Below are 16,258 nucleotides of genomic sequence, written 5' to 3' on the forward strand. Positions count from 1 at the left end.
GTATTTTAAAGCTTGGGTAATTTTAATATGCAGCTTAGAGCTTGGCAGTACTTCCCATAAAGTGCTAAAGGCACAGCAATTTCTTGTAATGTGTCCATGAGCATTATAGTGCTGTAGAGGGCAGAGAGGTACCCTGGGATGTTCATTCAGGCCCTGTAGGTAGTGTTGGAGGCTACATGGTCTGTCTCCTAGTCCGGGCATGGTTCCACATCAAACATTCTTTATTATTTACTGCAAACTCTTGGGAATAGGCTTGAATCAGCTCTAGACAGCCACTTTTCTCCTCATGCAGGTCCATTTGTACCTTCTTTTTGTAGAGATACCAAGAATTATAACAGATTGAGCTTCTGGATGGGCTTATCATGTACTATGTGATTACAAGGACAGACTGGGACTCCCTCTTTCTTTGCCTTTCCCTGGATATACCTTACACATAAGAGTCTCAGAGCTTGGGAGGAGTCCAAAGTCATCCTTCAACTTTTTAGATGAGATATTGAGACCTGTAGAAGTTAAATCTGCTGCCTAATGTCACACTACTCTTATAAGTGTTACCGCTAGAATGAAAATCTACTCCTCTTGGCCATATGTTCATAGCTTTTTCTATCACATCATATTGTTTTCTAGTATATTCTTCTGAATATTTCCAGTAGAAGAAAGACCTCCATATTTTGAAAAGAGATGAACTTTCAGAAACTTGAAACTCATTTAGATTCGAGTCTAGTAGGGTGGGAGATGTACCTAATATATTTGTGGTCCATAATTGACTGAAAATTTACAATGAGCTTGTGCACTGTCATCAAGCCAATTGTTAAGCAATATTACATTTTTCTGTATCACAGAGAATTTCTCAATTGCTTCAGAATTCTTCCATATAAACTGAATGGGCAGTATGACCTTCTAGGATGAATTTTGAATGGACTATACCATCTGCTTGCTGATGCCTAAAATTTATTTAAAGGAGACAAAGATTTTTATTCCACAGTTGGAAGTAGAAGCCTTAAGATGCAAATGCCTCAGAGATATAACCCTTATGAAACTTATTCGCTCATTCACAAGTTGTAATTAGTCAATGAGTGGGTTTAAAAGAATACCAATAGACATATTTTACTTAGTTCTTCCTAGGTGCCCAGCTCCTAGCTGCTTTGAATACTTATCTCCAATGATATATTCTTAAAACTGATTGCTGGTATTGATAGTATTTCTGTTTTGCAGATAAGGAAATCAAGCTTCTGAAAGGCCAAGTAATCTGGCCAAGGTCATGTAGACAGTAAGTGAAAGAGCTGACCAGGTCATGGACCCTGTTGTAAATTATTTAAAAATGTAATAATTTATTTGCCTTAGACCAACAGACCCGAATTGACTTCTTTTTCTGTTTTTTAGGTTTTTGCCATAGGGTAAGGGTAAGTGTGCTTGCTGGAGAGAGAGACAGACAGTGAGAGGGAAAGTGTGAAATCATCCCCCAGGGGGGATGGCCATGCCTCAGTCCCTTCTCTGCCATTCTCCTCCCGGGGTTTTGGGCACACATAAGCACACACCAGGCATGATTTTCAAGCTGCCATGTCCAGGACTCAAAACACAGTAAAGGGGACCAGCAGTTGGCTTAATGGCTATGTCACTGGAATCCCATGTAGTCAACTGCGGTTTGAGTCCCGGACCCGGTGGCTTAAACTCACGCCATGTGCATGTGCATGAGTGCCCAAGATCCCAAGAGGAGAATGGAGGAGAAAGGATTGCAGCGTGGCCATCCCCCCTGGGGGGGTGATCTCTTGCTTTATATCTCTCTGTCTCTCTCTGTCTGGTGAGCACACACGCCCTATAGCAAAAACCTCTCCAAAAAAAGAAAAGAAAAAATAAATTGCAGTTATGTGGGAGTCCAGTGCCTTAGCCACCAGGCCTTCTGCTGGCCCCCTGAATTGAGTTTTTAAGATTCTAAAGATATTCTTTTCATTCATTTTATCTGATGTATATTTTTTTATTATATAATTTAACTACAAAATATCAGTGCTAACTTTTATCCTTTTAATGATGAGTTTCAAGTTTTATTTACCATTTTGGCTCTAATTACCAAATAAAGATGAGGGGTTTATTTATAATGACTGTTTGGCATTAGTATGTGTGTCCTTTGGTTATTTTATAATTTATAATGGAATTAATGGATTTAGTTAGAATGTCAAGGCATATTTGTACCTAAAATATCCTGTGTACAAAAATTAGTTTGGCAGATCATGACATCGAAGAAAGATTTTCAAATGGTGATATTCTCGTTGTTCTTCTTGGGTGAGTCTAGTTTTTCACAAAAGAGCTAGTCTTAAAATATAGATCCCTGTTCTACAGGGAAGGGTTCCACAATTTATTCTTTATTTCATTTAGGATATTGGTTCTTGTCCCTATCAGGACCAACATCTCCTTTTTCAAAGATATATTATGTAGTGCCCCATACAGTCCTGAAATAGAATTTATAGAATATATACCCTAACAACATGCACATATATATTTTTTTAAAAATCAATATAACCCCAACTGATTTTTAAGTGGAATTGAGTAGGCTGATTCTAAATTTATAAAGAAATATAAAAGGTGAAAAATAGCCAAGTCACGTATGAAGGAGAACAGGGTGAGAAAACTTATTTATTAGCTATCAAGACTTGGGAAGAGGACCTGGAGGCTTCTGAGTGCTGGGTAGGAGTTCATTTTACAACAGTCTGCTGAGTTATATCTTTATACTTCATCTATTTTTGAGCGTATTGGTTATATCACACTGAAAAGGAAGCTTAAATAAATCAGTATTATGTTCCAGCTGTGCCATGAAGGAGAAGTGAGAGGGAAGAATTAGATTGGAAGACAATAGGGCTCCAGAAGATTCCAGAATGCCCCTAGGGAGATACCATTTCCCTTCCTCTCCCCAAAATAAACCCTTCTATTTAGAAAAATAACTTGGTCTGGAGGTTTACAGCTGTGTGTGTTTTCAGCCAAGAAGAGTTGTTTCTTAATCAGCCCCAATCCTTGCTGTATTCTGAGCCCATGACCACTGATCGTGAATGAAACTGAGAGTATCTGATCGTATCCCGGCAGTAGACTTCATAGCTTTGGCCAAGCTTTTTGCACTTTATACTCTCCATTCCCTTTCCTTTTTTCCCCCCATTATTTCTACACCCTGTACTTGTCATTAATGAACTTAATTGTTTATATTGTCTACAGTTTAACTTTGGTCAGAACTTCTAGCACCTGGCTAGTGCCTTACTGTTTGGTGTAATCTCAAAATTCAGTGGAGTTTACTTCTCACCCATTTTATTTGGTCATGGATGAAAACGGTTGACTGGCTTTATCACTCTCAGCTCCCAGAATCCTTTAGTTCATGTGCCTTTACCCAAAGGCCTGTAAAGAGAAGCAGACGTCTTCGAGATTTGCTGTCCCACCTGTAAAGGAGCCTAGGACAGTATGTATAAAAAAGATTTGAGTCAAGGTTATAAATTACTGAATAATTAAGAACAAAACTAAAACATGTATCAATAAACAAATGGGTAAGATAATCTCCTAAATAATCATGCCTGCTAAAACTGTTTTCTAATACATTTTTATTAAATACATTTTACGGTATCACAGAAGGAAATACGACTGGGTAAAACTTGTAAGATTCCTAGCACCGAACAACCTTTTTTTTTTTTTTTAACCTTATTCAACTATTATAAAATGTTATAAAGTATACATTATAAAGGAAACAAAGATTATAAAGTCATTCAAAATGTGCTTTTTCTTACACGACATTATTTTTTAAACCATCTCCATGTAGCACTGCGGTTTTAATGGTTGCATGCTATTTCATCTTTCTGATAAAGCCTTTCTGTTGGATTTAACAAGAAACGTTCACAAAGTCTATGACCTTGGTATTTTATTGAGGCACAGGCTGAGTCATTCCTGTTATTGCCCCGTGGGTGCCAGATGACTTTCTTGTAAGCATAGTCCCTGTCTAACAGAAGGGTCCAGTGCCACCTTATTGTTTGCTGTTGGCCCTTATGTGCACAATAACTCTTATAAAGCAATTAAAGAAAAATACCCTTGTAGAGTTATGTAAGTTCTTGGGGTATTGGTCACCATAGTAATGATACCAAACTGTTTTTTTTTTTTTTTTGGAGAGAGATTTTTGCTCTAGGATGCATATAGTCACGGGAGAGACAGAGAGCTAGAAAGTGAGAAATCACCCCCTGGGACAGTGACCTCACCGCAATCCCTTTTCTTCCATTCTCCTCTCAGGATTTTGGACATGCCTGCACATGTGCCTGTCATGAGTTTGAAACTGCTGGGTCTAGGACTTGAACCATTGTTGACCACATGAGAGTCAAGCGTTGTGTAACCATTATGCAATCTGCTGGCCCCAGAACTGTATTAATTTTAGTGACAAAATTCACTTTATTAGTCTTACAAATTACTGTAATTTTCTACTTACAGAATAATTAAAAGCTCAAGAGGATTTTTTTTTTCAGTTTTATGTATTTGTTAGGAAAATGAGATGTTGTCAGTGGTTTTTCAGAGTCTGTAAATTTGTGAGTACCTTGGGATGAGTCAGTTTTGACTATTTCAAGTCTAGTATAATTTATTTGTATTATTTTGTCATTGGGCATTTAGTTTGTTGAAAGTACCATAAAAGCATTAAAATATTTTCTCTTAAAAATATTTTAAGCCAAGGGACCAGCAGATGGCATGTTGGTTAAGGTGTGATCTCCCACATGGCCATCTGTGGTTTGAGTCCTGGACCTGGAGGCTTTAAAATCATTCCAGGTGCATGTGTGCACATGCTCAAAATCACAATAGAAGAGTGGAGGAGAAGGGATTGTGGCATGGCTATGCCCCGGGGGTGATTTCTCACTTTGTCTCTCAGTGTCGCTCTCCAGCGAGCTTGTACACCCTATGGCAAAAACCTAAAAAGATTTTTTTTTAAGTCAATGTTTTAGAGTCTTCCAAAATTGTAGTTTATCTTCTTTGTGGACTGAGTTGTATTCTGATTTTTTTTTTTTTTTAAGGTTTTCACTATAGGGTGCATGTGCTTGCTGGAGAGAGAGGGAATGTGAGAACTCGCCCCCACAGGGATGTGCTTGCTGGAGAGAGAGGGAATGTGAGAACTCATCCCCCACAGGGAATGTGAGAACTCACCCCCACAGGGATGGCCCAAAATTCCTCCTGGAATTTTGGGCATGCATGCATACACACCCTGTGTGATTTTCAAACCACCAGGTCTGGGACTCAAATTTCAGTTGGTCAAGTACAAAGACTGATTTAAAATTCTCAAAAAGTGAGATGTCCAAATGATGCAGGAAGTTGGGGTGATCAGGCCTAACACTAGTGCTGAATCCAGAGCCACAAGTTGACCAGGTTATTGACACACGGTCATGAAGAATTAGAGGTGTGGACACACAGATGGGATAGTAAAGTAGAGTTTATTGGGAGAGGGCAGGAGGAACAGAGATCCTAAGCGGGACATGGATCCCAAAAAATGGGTTGCCAAAGAGGAGCTGAAATGAAGGATTTTTTATCCCTGCAAGGAGGGACTTGTGCATACATTTCTCTAGAGGGGTTACATGTCAGGTGATTCATGTCATTCTTCTATTTGGGAGAGGGCTTACAAAACACAAGACTTTAGATATTCAGACCTCAATTAATTAACATTTGACAGATTTTTGTTTGAGGTCTGTGATCCATAGTTTCTCATTTCTATCACATCTCCCATAAGTCTAAGATGAAATCTTATTCTTTGTTATATTTTTCTCTTACACTTATAAAATGTAAACTTATTTAGACTCTCTTATCTTGTAGGTACAAGCCCTCATGCTGTGTTCCCATTTCTCAAACAATAGCTCATGGCAAGTTATTATTATTCAGGGTCTTTTGCTGTCTTGCTCTTCAGACCAAAAGAGAATACACTCTTTGTTTGGAATGTTGCAGTGATATGGAAAATGTTAGTTTTAGCTGTCATTATCTCAAGCAGACTGTAAACAGCTCTGGTTGTAAGGAGTTCTCTGTGTGAGGAAGTAGTGAGAGCTAATTTTTGATTACTAGTGAGAGCAGTGAATGACTTTTACTAAAAGCTTGGCCAGAGTGACTCCACCTTAGAAGATGGGTACATCTCACAGGTCTATACCCTGATTATATGTGTGCCTATCTCCTACTTCATAAATATTTCTGTATTAAGGTACTATTTTTTGTAACAGCTTTATGAGATGTAATTCACATACCATTCTATTCACCTGTATACAGTGTAGAGCTCAGTGATTTTTGGTGTATTCAAAGTTGTGCAGTTACTGCTATCACAATTAATTTTAGAGTGTATCATCACCTTTGAAAGCAACCCTATGTCCTTTAGCTATCATTCCCTGTCGGCCATCTCCTAGTCCTGAGCAGGTACTGATTTATTTTCTGTATAGATTTACCTATTCTGGATGTTTTATATAAATGAAATCTTATAATATGTGGCCTTTCATGTCTGGCTTTTTTTTTTCACAGGATAATGTTTTCATGGTTCATCCATGCTTCAGCAATTATCATTACATCATTTATTTTTATGCCTAATATTCTATGATATGAATATACTATATTTTTCTTATATATCCATCAATTGAAATTGGGATTGCTTAAGAACTGACATCTCTGAACCTAGAACTGATGGGACTTACTTGGTAATAGGGATGGATATGAGAAACGCATAGGAACCTGGGGCCCACGTGGCCAAATGAATTTGGAGTCCTGGCCTGAGTGACTAGAGAAACACACTGGGCACGTGTGCATGCCCAAAGTCCTGACAGAATAGAGAAGAAGGGATTGTGGCACGGCCATCCATCACTCGGGGGTGCTTCCTTTTTCTCTCTCTCTTTAGTGAATGCATATTCTCTCTGACTCTGGCAATAAAATTTGTGTGTGTTTTTAAAAAAGAGGGGACCAGCAGATGCATAATGGTTTTGTTATTGGACTCCCATGTAGTCGACCACCTTTTGAGTCCCAGATCCAGCGGCTTAAAACTCACGCCAGGTGTGTGTGCATACATGCCCCAAATCCTGAGAGCAGAATGGAGGAGAAGGGATTACGGCATGGCCATTTCTCCCTGGGGTGGGGGGATTTCTCACTTTCTGTCTCTTTGTCTCAGTCTCTCTGGTGAGTGCATGCACTCTATAGCAAGAATCTGTCTCAAAAAAAAAATAGAGATAGAGAATTTGATACCACCTGGAGACTGCAGTTGGAATTCCCAACTTGATCAGTCTGAAACATGCCAGACATGAGGTTGAGTGCCCAAGATCCAGTGGGCTGGAGGACTGGGGAAAGGGGATTGCGGTATGACTAGACGTAAGAGGCTGTCTCTCTCTCTCTCGTGCTTTTGAAAAAGAAAGAAAAAGAAAAAAGTAAACTAGCAGTATTCCTAAATAAGGGCAAGCCCCATAAATTTCATCTGTTACTTATTTTCCGTAAACACAAGGCCATAGTTATTTCATATGGTTGGATTTAATGATCTTTAGCCTGCCTGTCTTGCTGCTTTGTAAGTTTAGTGACCTTTAGCCTACGGGGCTTCAGAGCAGCAGCCGTCATACCCACATATCCCCCAGTCCTTACGTTCTCCTCCAGGGTGATATTGCCCCAAGGGAGTGAAGAATTGTCCTGGGGTCTAAGACAGCTTACTGTTTTTATGAATAAAAATACAGAATACATACAGTATATAAACAACTATCTAGTACAGTTGTGGTACTAAAATTTCATGGGTGGTGGGAGGATTAGGGAAAAAAATGTCTTAAAAAGCTCCATAGAGGAATGGTGATGAAAAACAGGTTGAGAAATACTGCCATGAGGAAGAAAATCATTACACTAGAGGGGCCTGGGAAATGTCAGCCTCCATTAAAGGATTTTCCTAAGGGTCTCCTATGGCAACCAGGAAACTCACTACTCACTCACACTCGTACATACACATTCTCCCCTCCTCCTCTTCCTCTTCCTCTCTCTCTCTCCCCTCCCCCGTCTCTCGCTCTGCCTGGGCTGGTAGGAGGGCAGAGGAGTAGAAGTGGTAGAGGTGGAAAAGGGAAATGCTGAATATACTTGGGAAGATGGATCCAGACTGTCTTATTTGCAAATGGACAGCCTTATATAGAATTAGGCCAATTTCTGCACCTGAGCCTTAACGCATTTACATGGTAGTTGTGCAACCCTACACATATTTCTTTCTGTACTTAGAGTCAGAAAGAGTGATTTTGTGTAATTTATTTCCCTTGGAAGGCTCATCTCATACCAACACTTTTGTTTCATCAAGATCTTTTATATTTTTCCCTTAAATTTCCAGTGCAGTTAAATCTGACTCTTTATGGGCCATAAGCAAAGACATAAATGATAATAGAAAAAAACATTCTTCAATTATAGAAGGTAAGAGTTCTAGGCTCCATTTTTCAGCTGCTTTTTTTTCCTATGGCAGAAAGCTGACAACTAATGACTTTAAAAAAGATCCTCTCTTTCTCTTTTTTAAAAAAATCTTTCCTGGGACCAGCAGTTAGCATAATGGCTATGTCGCTGGACTCCCATGTAGTCAACCACAATTTGAATCCCAGACCCAGTGGCTTAAACTCACGCCAGATGCGTGTGTGTGCATGCCCAAAATCCCAAGAGGAGAAAGGAGGAGAAGGGATTGAGGTGTGGCCATCCCCCCTAGGAGGTGATTTCTTGCCTTCTGTCTCTCTGTCTCTCTCTCTCTGTCTTTCTGGTGAGCATTCGCGCCCTATAGCAAAAACTTCTCCAAAAACACACACACACACACAAACAACAAAAAAAAAACCCCAAAAAACAAAACAAAACAAAACAAAAAACAACGTTCCCTATGGGAAAAGTTAGCTGTGTTATTAGTTATCCAAAACAAATGCTACTTCATATTATGGAAAAATAAAAACTCAGAATAGTCAGTAGATAACTAGATTTTGTGTCAATACTTCATTAGGTGCTAGAGGACAGAAGTAAATAAAGCAAAGCCTTACCTGCCAGGAGATTACATGTCAAGGAAAGGATATGGGTTAAAAAAAAAAAAACCCTTGTCTAAGTGAGGTAAGTGCAACAGGGAGTGTGCACCAGGTGTGTGAGTGTGTAGGAGGTTGGCTGACCGTGTAGCATCACAGTCAAGCCCTGTGCACAGGAGCAGGGTCTCCGGTCAAATTCTAGCCCCAGGAATTTGAAAAACATCCCAGGTGCACGTCTTCCCAAATCCTGGTGGGATGGACAAATGAAGGAAAAAGTATTGCTGCATGATCATGCCCCACTGAGTGGTGCTTTCTCCCCTCCACCCCATCTCTGGCAAGTACATGTGCCTGTTGGCGATAATAAAAATTATTTTTAAAGAGTGCAGAGGGCCAGATGGTACATGGTGGTTAAGGTGACTGGATCCTATATGGATGACTCTTTATGGGCCATGAGCAAAGACATAAATGATAATTTAAAAAACATTCTTCAATTATAGAAGGTAAGAGTTCTAAGGCTCCGTTTTTCAGCTGCTTTCTTTTCCCATGGCAGAAAGCTGACAACTAATGACTTTTAAAAAGACTCTCTCTCTCCCTCTCTCTCTCTCTCTCTCTCTCTCTCTCTTTTATTGAGGTGTGAGTCCTGGAAATGGTGGCTTGAAAAATGTGCTGGGTATGTGTGTGTACATGCCCAAGATCCTGAAGGAGGGAAGGATGGAGGGAAAGGGATTGCAATGTGACCGTTCCCCTTGGTGGTGGTGGTGGGGTTAATGCTTTCTGACTCTCCGCCCCCATCTCTGTCGCCTTCTCCCTGCTGAGCACACATACTCTCTGACTGACGTTTAGAAAAAAAAGAGTGCAAAGGGGCTACTGAAGTGGCATACTATCCAGCCTTTACAAATAGATAAGGTCCTTGGGCAAGGGATGAAACCTACATGCCACAGACAGAGCCACAGGGTGCAAGAAAATCGCTTCCGGATCTTGGACAGACTAGTTATTTGGTACCCTTTCAAAAAATTATGTTTAATAGTTCTTTAGCGATGCTGAGGGCTGGAGTAGAAAGGGGCCGAGTCCTTCCGTGGCTGTCCCAGATTGGTGCGCCGCGTGGCAGTGCTTTGTAGCTGATGCACAGGCTGAAAGATGGCAATTGAGCAACTGTGCACCACTGAAACGGGCTCCGCGGCCTTGACGTCACCCCCACTCCCAGCATCGGGGCTAATCAGAAATGTTTTCCTCCAGTCTGACATGCCGTGTTGGTACTATGGGAGTCTGTTAAGTGTAATTTTGCTCCATTTCTTTACATTTCTGCCAATACTAAGTGTCTTCTTTTGAAGGCTCTTACAAGGAACCTTTTTTTCCTCCCCTTTTCAAATTCTACAGACTGCCCATCTTTCTTAACTCATGGCATTTTCAAAGCCAGCAGTGGCTGGTTGATTCTCACATTGTGTCACTAACACTGGCTCTCCACCCTCCTCTTCCATACTTAGAGGTCTGTGTGATTACATTAATCTCACCTGTATAATGCAGGGTAAATAATCTCCCCATTTTAAAGTCAGCTAATCAGCAACTTTAATTTCATCTGCAACCATCATTCCTTTGTCATATTACCTAATCTATTCACAGATTCTGGGGATTAGAACATGGACATTTGGGGGGGGTTAGTTTGCCTATCACTGGTGCCTGTGTGGATAATGATGCCATTTGCTAGGTTGACAAAGGAAAAAGAACAATTTAGAGCGAGAACATTGAGATGGTTGTTTTTATTTTTGACGTTTAGGCCTTAACATGCCTGTAAAACGGAAAGGATATGGGTTAAAAAAAAAAAACCCTTGTCTAAGTGAGGTAAGTGCAACAGGGAGTGTGCACCAGGTGTGTGAGTGTGTAGGAGGTTGGCTGACCGTGTAGCATCACAGTCAAGCCCTGTGCACAGGAGCAGGGTCTCCGGTCAAATTCTAGCCCCAGGAATTTGAAAAACATCCCAGGTGCACGTCTTCCCAAATCCTGGTGGGATGGACAAATGAAGGAAAAAGTATTGCTGCATGATCATGCCCCACTGAGTGGTGCTTTAGCACCTCCACCCCATCTCTGGCAAGTACATGTGCCTGTTGGCGATAATAAAAATTATTTTTAAAGAGTGCAGAGGGCCAGATGGTACATGGTGGTTAAGGTGACTGGATCCTATATGGATGACTCTTTATGGGCCATGAGCAAAGACATAAATGATAATTTAAAAAACATTCTTCAATTATAGAAGGTAAGAGTTCTAAGGCTCCGTTTTTCAGCTGCTTTCTTTTCCCATGGCAGAAAGCTGACAACTAATGACTTTTAAAAAGACTCTCTCTCTCCCTCTCTCTCTCTCTCTCTCTCTCTCTCTCTTTTATTGAGGTGTGAGTCCTGGAAATGGTGGCTTGAAAAATGTGCTGGGTATGTGTGTGTACATGCCCAAGATCCTGAAGGAGGGAAGGATGGAGGGAAAGGGATTGCAATGTGACCGTTCCCCTTGGTGGTGGTGGTGGGGTTAATGCTTTCTGACTCTCCGCCCCCATCTCTGTCGCCTTCTCCCTGCTGAGCACACATACTCTCTGACTGACGTTTAGAAAAAAAAGAGTGCAAAGGGGCTACTGAAGTGGCATACTATCCAGCCTTTACAAATAGATAAGGTCCTTGGGCAAGGGATGAAACCTACATGCCACAGACAGAGCCACAGGGTGCAAGAAAATCGCTTCCGGATCTTGGACAGACTAGTTATTTGGTACCCTTTCAAAAAATTATGTTTAATAGTTCTTTAGCGATGCTGAGGGCTGGAGTAGAAAGGGGCCGAGTCCTTCCGTGGCTGTCCCAGATTGGTGCGCCGCGTGGCAGTGCTTTGTAGCTGATGCACAGGCTGAAAGATGGCAATTGAGCAACTGTGCACCACTGAAACGGGCTCCGCGGCCTTGACGTCACCCCCACTCCCAGCATCGGGGCTAATCAGAAATGTTTTCCTCCAGTCTGACATGCCGTGTTGGTACTATGGGAGTCTGTTAAGTGTAATTTTGCTCCATTTCTTTACATTTCTGCCAATACTAAGTGTCTTCTTTTGAAGGCTCTTACAAGGAACCTTTTTTTCCTCCCCTTTTCAAATTCTACAGACTGCCCATCTTTCTTAACTCATGGCATTTTCAAAGCCAGCAGTGGCTGGTTGATTCTCACATTGTGTCACTAACACTGGCTCTCCACCCTCCTCTTCCATACTTAGAGGTCTGTGTGATTACATTAATCTCACCTGTATAATGCAGGGTAAATAATCTCCCCATTTTAAAGTCAGCTAATCAGCAACTTTAATTTCATCTGCAACCATCATTCCTTTGTCATATTACCTAATCTATTCACAGATTCTGGGGATTAGAACATGGACATTTGGGGGGGGTTAGTTTGCCTATCACTGGTGCCTGTGTGGATAATGATGCCATTTGCTAGGTTGACAAAGGAAAAAGAACAATTTAGAGCGAGAACATTGAGATGGTTGTTTTTATTTTTGACGTTTAGGCCTTAACATGCCTGTAAAACCTTTTATTTTAGGGGAGGTGTCCAGCCAGCATCTGGAAGTTTGGGCCTGGCGCTGAGTACTTACATGTTTGGGTGTTAGTAGCTTAAAGATAGTAGCTGAAGTCATGATTCGAATGAGAGTGCCTAGGACAGATGTACAGAGTAAAATGAGAAGTACAGGTGAGACTCTTAACGCCTGTGTTTAGGGACAGAATTAAGAGGACTGTGCAGGGAAGAGAACGGTATGGACGAAGAACGTCGGAGGAGGCAGGGAGATCAGAAAGAGGAGAGGTGGGTCTCAGAAGAACGGGCAGTCGGCCACGTTAGAGTGCACATCAGTCAGCGGGGCTGAAGAACGCCCGAGCAAATCCATTGGCGTGGGACGCAGAAACTGACGGCAGCATGCTGGGGAGTAAATGGGAAGAAAGAAAGTCAAGATTGATGTGAAAGAAAGAGAAGAGCAAGGGCAGTAGCCAGAGACAGGATATAGGTCTGAGGGGGAAAAATTTTTTTAATAATATATGGTTGGAGGGAAATGATGAATTTAAATCAACAGGGCCCTGTGACTTGCATCCTTCATTATTCAAAGAATTAGTAGAATTTATTGGTAGAGCCACTATTAGCTATTATTTTTGAGTGCCAGAAGACAGCTGTAGAAACTAGAGAATAGCTTCTGAATGACCCAGCAATTATAGATGCCTTCCTATTCCAGATACCAGGGAGGATATCACAACATATCATCAAACAATCCACTTAAAATAGGCACCTTGACAAGCGCGAGGCACTGAATAGCAATGACTGTGTTTTTGCAAACAATGGATTTTGTCAGTTGGTAAGTCTCTTTCAATGATAGACAATCCGCAAACATAAAGAGGAGATCATAGCTGTAGCCCTGAAACTTGGGTGAAACTTTTGGGGGTATTCTGCTGTACCAGTGTTACATGGGCACGTAGCTGGCATCCTAGCATCAACACGAGAACAGCCTCAGTGACTTGTCTGCTACGTGTGTCCCCGTGCCAGGCGTCATGTAGGATATTTTACATGTCACTTCAGTCTTCCAACAGTCCCATCCATTAGTATTATTCCCATTTTATGGCTAGGGAACTTCTTGAAGAGTATACAGTAGGTCATTCAGGCAGAGGGCTGGACCAGGAATCAAAGGAATAGGTTTCTAATATGAACTATTTAAAAAGAGAGAGAGAGACTCAGCTATGGTGGCAAAGGGAGTCACGTGCTGCTTCACAATGTTGGAACCATATGGAAAGACCCCGGTGTTGGTACCAAGGTCAACTTGGACACGCCAGCTACCCCTGCAGGTGTGCGTCATCCTGACTGGTTGGAAGGGCAAGGTTGGGGCAAGGGGATTGCAGCATGGCAAGCCTGTATGTTGGGAGTCCCTCTGTCTCTGTCTCTCTCCTTCTCTCAGTCCTCAAAAAAAAGAAAAACCTTAATAAACTTTAAGAAATATATTATTGGCACCAGCCTGTGACCTACAAGTTAAGGTGGCTGGATCCCAAGTGACCAAGTACATGATTCGAGTCTCTGACTGGTGGCTTGAAAAACATGCTGGGCATGTGTGTGTGCATGCTCAAAGTCCTGAAAGGAGAGAAACGTAGGAGAAACACTTGTGCCAGCATGTCCCACAGCGGGGTGCCTTCTCACCCCACTCTCTCTGGCAAACGCATGTACCCTCTGGCACATTTTTTTTTTAAAAAAAGTAGCTGTGTGAATGAGCAAGTCCCAGCATAGGCTGGTATGCTACTCCATAAAGAAATTAAGTAATATAAATTGCTTGTACAGGACAATGGCATGTAAACTAAGATGTTATACTGCGTACCAGTCGTAGCACACTTTTTTTTTTTTTTTTTTTTTGCCATAGGGTGTGTGAGCTCACCTGAGAGAGAAACAGTGAAAGGGAAAGCAAGATCACCCCCCCCCAGGGGGGCTAGCCACTCTGTAATTCCTTCTCCATTCTCCCCTCGGGAATTTGGGTGCATGTGTGCACACACACACACACACACACGCACGCACCTGGCATGATTTTTAAGCCTCTGACTCCAGGACTCAAACCATGGTCGTCCATGTGGGAGTCCAGTGCCTTAGCCACTATGCCACCTGCTGGCTCACATCACATTCTTGAAAACTTACATAAGTTTTGATTTCTATATTTTGAAAAGTGATGAGTAACTGGCTGATCTAAAGAAGACAAAAGCAATTATGGATACTGGAGACAGTATGGGAAGAGGGTGGGAAAAGGGTGAGAGTGTGAGGGAAAAAATTAAGGAGAAAAATAGACAAGATATTCATGGGACACAGAAAGGATTGTCTGTTGATAACATGTATAGTGTCCGCAACTGGACTAGTGTGAGGTATATTCATGTTGGGTAAATCTCTTTATAAGTTAAGTGATGTATTGTGATTGAATATATAAAATAAATTTAAAAAATTTTTAACTTAAAAAAAGGGAAAGAATACAGATATACACACACAAAAAGAAAAGCAAACCAGATGATTAATTGCTTACAGGATAAGGCTCCTGAGAAAAGATTTAAAACAGGCCTTATGAACTATAGGTCTAGAAAGTGGCATTTTTTCAGGCGTAAAACAGAATAAGATCTGAATTAGATGCCAGCTCTTAAAAGTTGGGAAATTTTAGCCCAGGTGTGGTGGCATGCTTTGGACCCTGCTGCTTGGCAGGCTTTAGTCACATGGGAGGACTGGGTTCGATTCCCAGCCCACCTGAAAAATCTGCCCACAGTGCCATGTGCCTGTAGTTCCCAGCTACTCAGGAGACTGAGGCAGGAGGGTCGTGACACAGTGAGACCCTGTCTGATTTTGCATAAAGATATCCCAATCATCAACTGCTCTCAAAATAAAGAAAACTCTGACACCACCAGTTCTACCGTCCTCTGCAGTTAGTTTAGCATAAACTCATGTGCTTTCATCCTCTACCCAGGCCTCACAGGGGCATTTCAGGTTGCCGTTCTTAGTTTATGTATGTGACTGGAGAGGTGTTTTATCAATACTTCAGGTAAGAATGCTTTTTTTTTTTTTTTTTTTAAAGTCTGTATATTTATTTCTTCTGAGAAAGAGAAGGCCCCTCAGCACACACATAACAGGGCCTCAATGCCATGATCCTCTGCCAGCCGGCTCCAGAATATGGGCATGCACGTGTCCGGCATACTGAGGGCGGGAACCCAGACCTCCCACATGGGTCAGCCTCACAGTCACACGCTGTACCACAGCAACACCTTTGCTGGAATGAATGGTACTGTCCTTCATGAGGAAATAGTTTTTTTGAAAAATGAAGGAAAGGGGACTGGCAGGTGGTGTGGTCATTAAAGATGCTGGACTCCCACAGACAGCCAACCATGGTTTGAGTCCCAGACCTGATGACTTGTTCTCTCTCTCTCTTTTTCTCTGTCTCCCTCTGATCAAAATTGGAAAATAATGATAATAAATAATTCTTTAAAAAAAATTAGGAAAAAGGGAGGGAGGTGAGAGTGGTGAGGAAAGGAAGAAATTCAGTTTGAATTAAAATAAGAGTTTAGTCAGAAGAAATTATTTTCTAAATATTAAGCAGAGTTGGTAGCAAGACCATACCATGAAAAAATCCAGTGATTACCACCTTGTATAGTCTGTGGGAAAGTCACCCTTGGGGTTATAGCCATTCATCATATGCAGCTGTCTGTAGTGGGCCAGACTGGGAATTTCTAAGTCACTTTACAAAACTTACAACTGAAATTAAAAAAAAAAAAAAA

At 41.4% G+C, this 16,258-nt stretch overlaps 1 protein-coding gene and 1 pseudogene across 1 annotated transcript in view; both read left to right on the forward strand.

Moving 5' to 3' along the window:
- Positions 1-16,258, forward strand: part of BTBD9 (BTB domain containing 9) — a 431,835-nt gene that overhangs the window by 165,650 nt on the left and 249,927 nt on the right. The gene's annotated exons all lie outside the window — the stretch shown is intronic.
- Positions 12,742-16,258, forward strand: part of LOC102497652 (cyclin-dependent kinase 1-like) — a 44,963-nt pseudogene continuing 41,446 nt past the window's right edge.

This window comes from Tupaia chinensis, unplaced genomic scaffold, assembly GCF_000334495.1.
Source record: "Tupaia chinensis unplaced genomic scaffold, TupChi_1.0 Scaffold000238_1, whole genome shotgun sequence".
NCBI classification, from domain to species: Eukaryota; Metazoa; Chordata; class Mammalia; order Scandentia; family Tupaiidae; genus Tupaia; species Tupaia belangeri.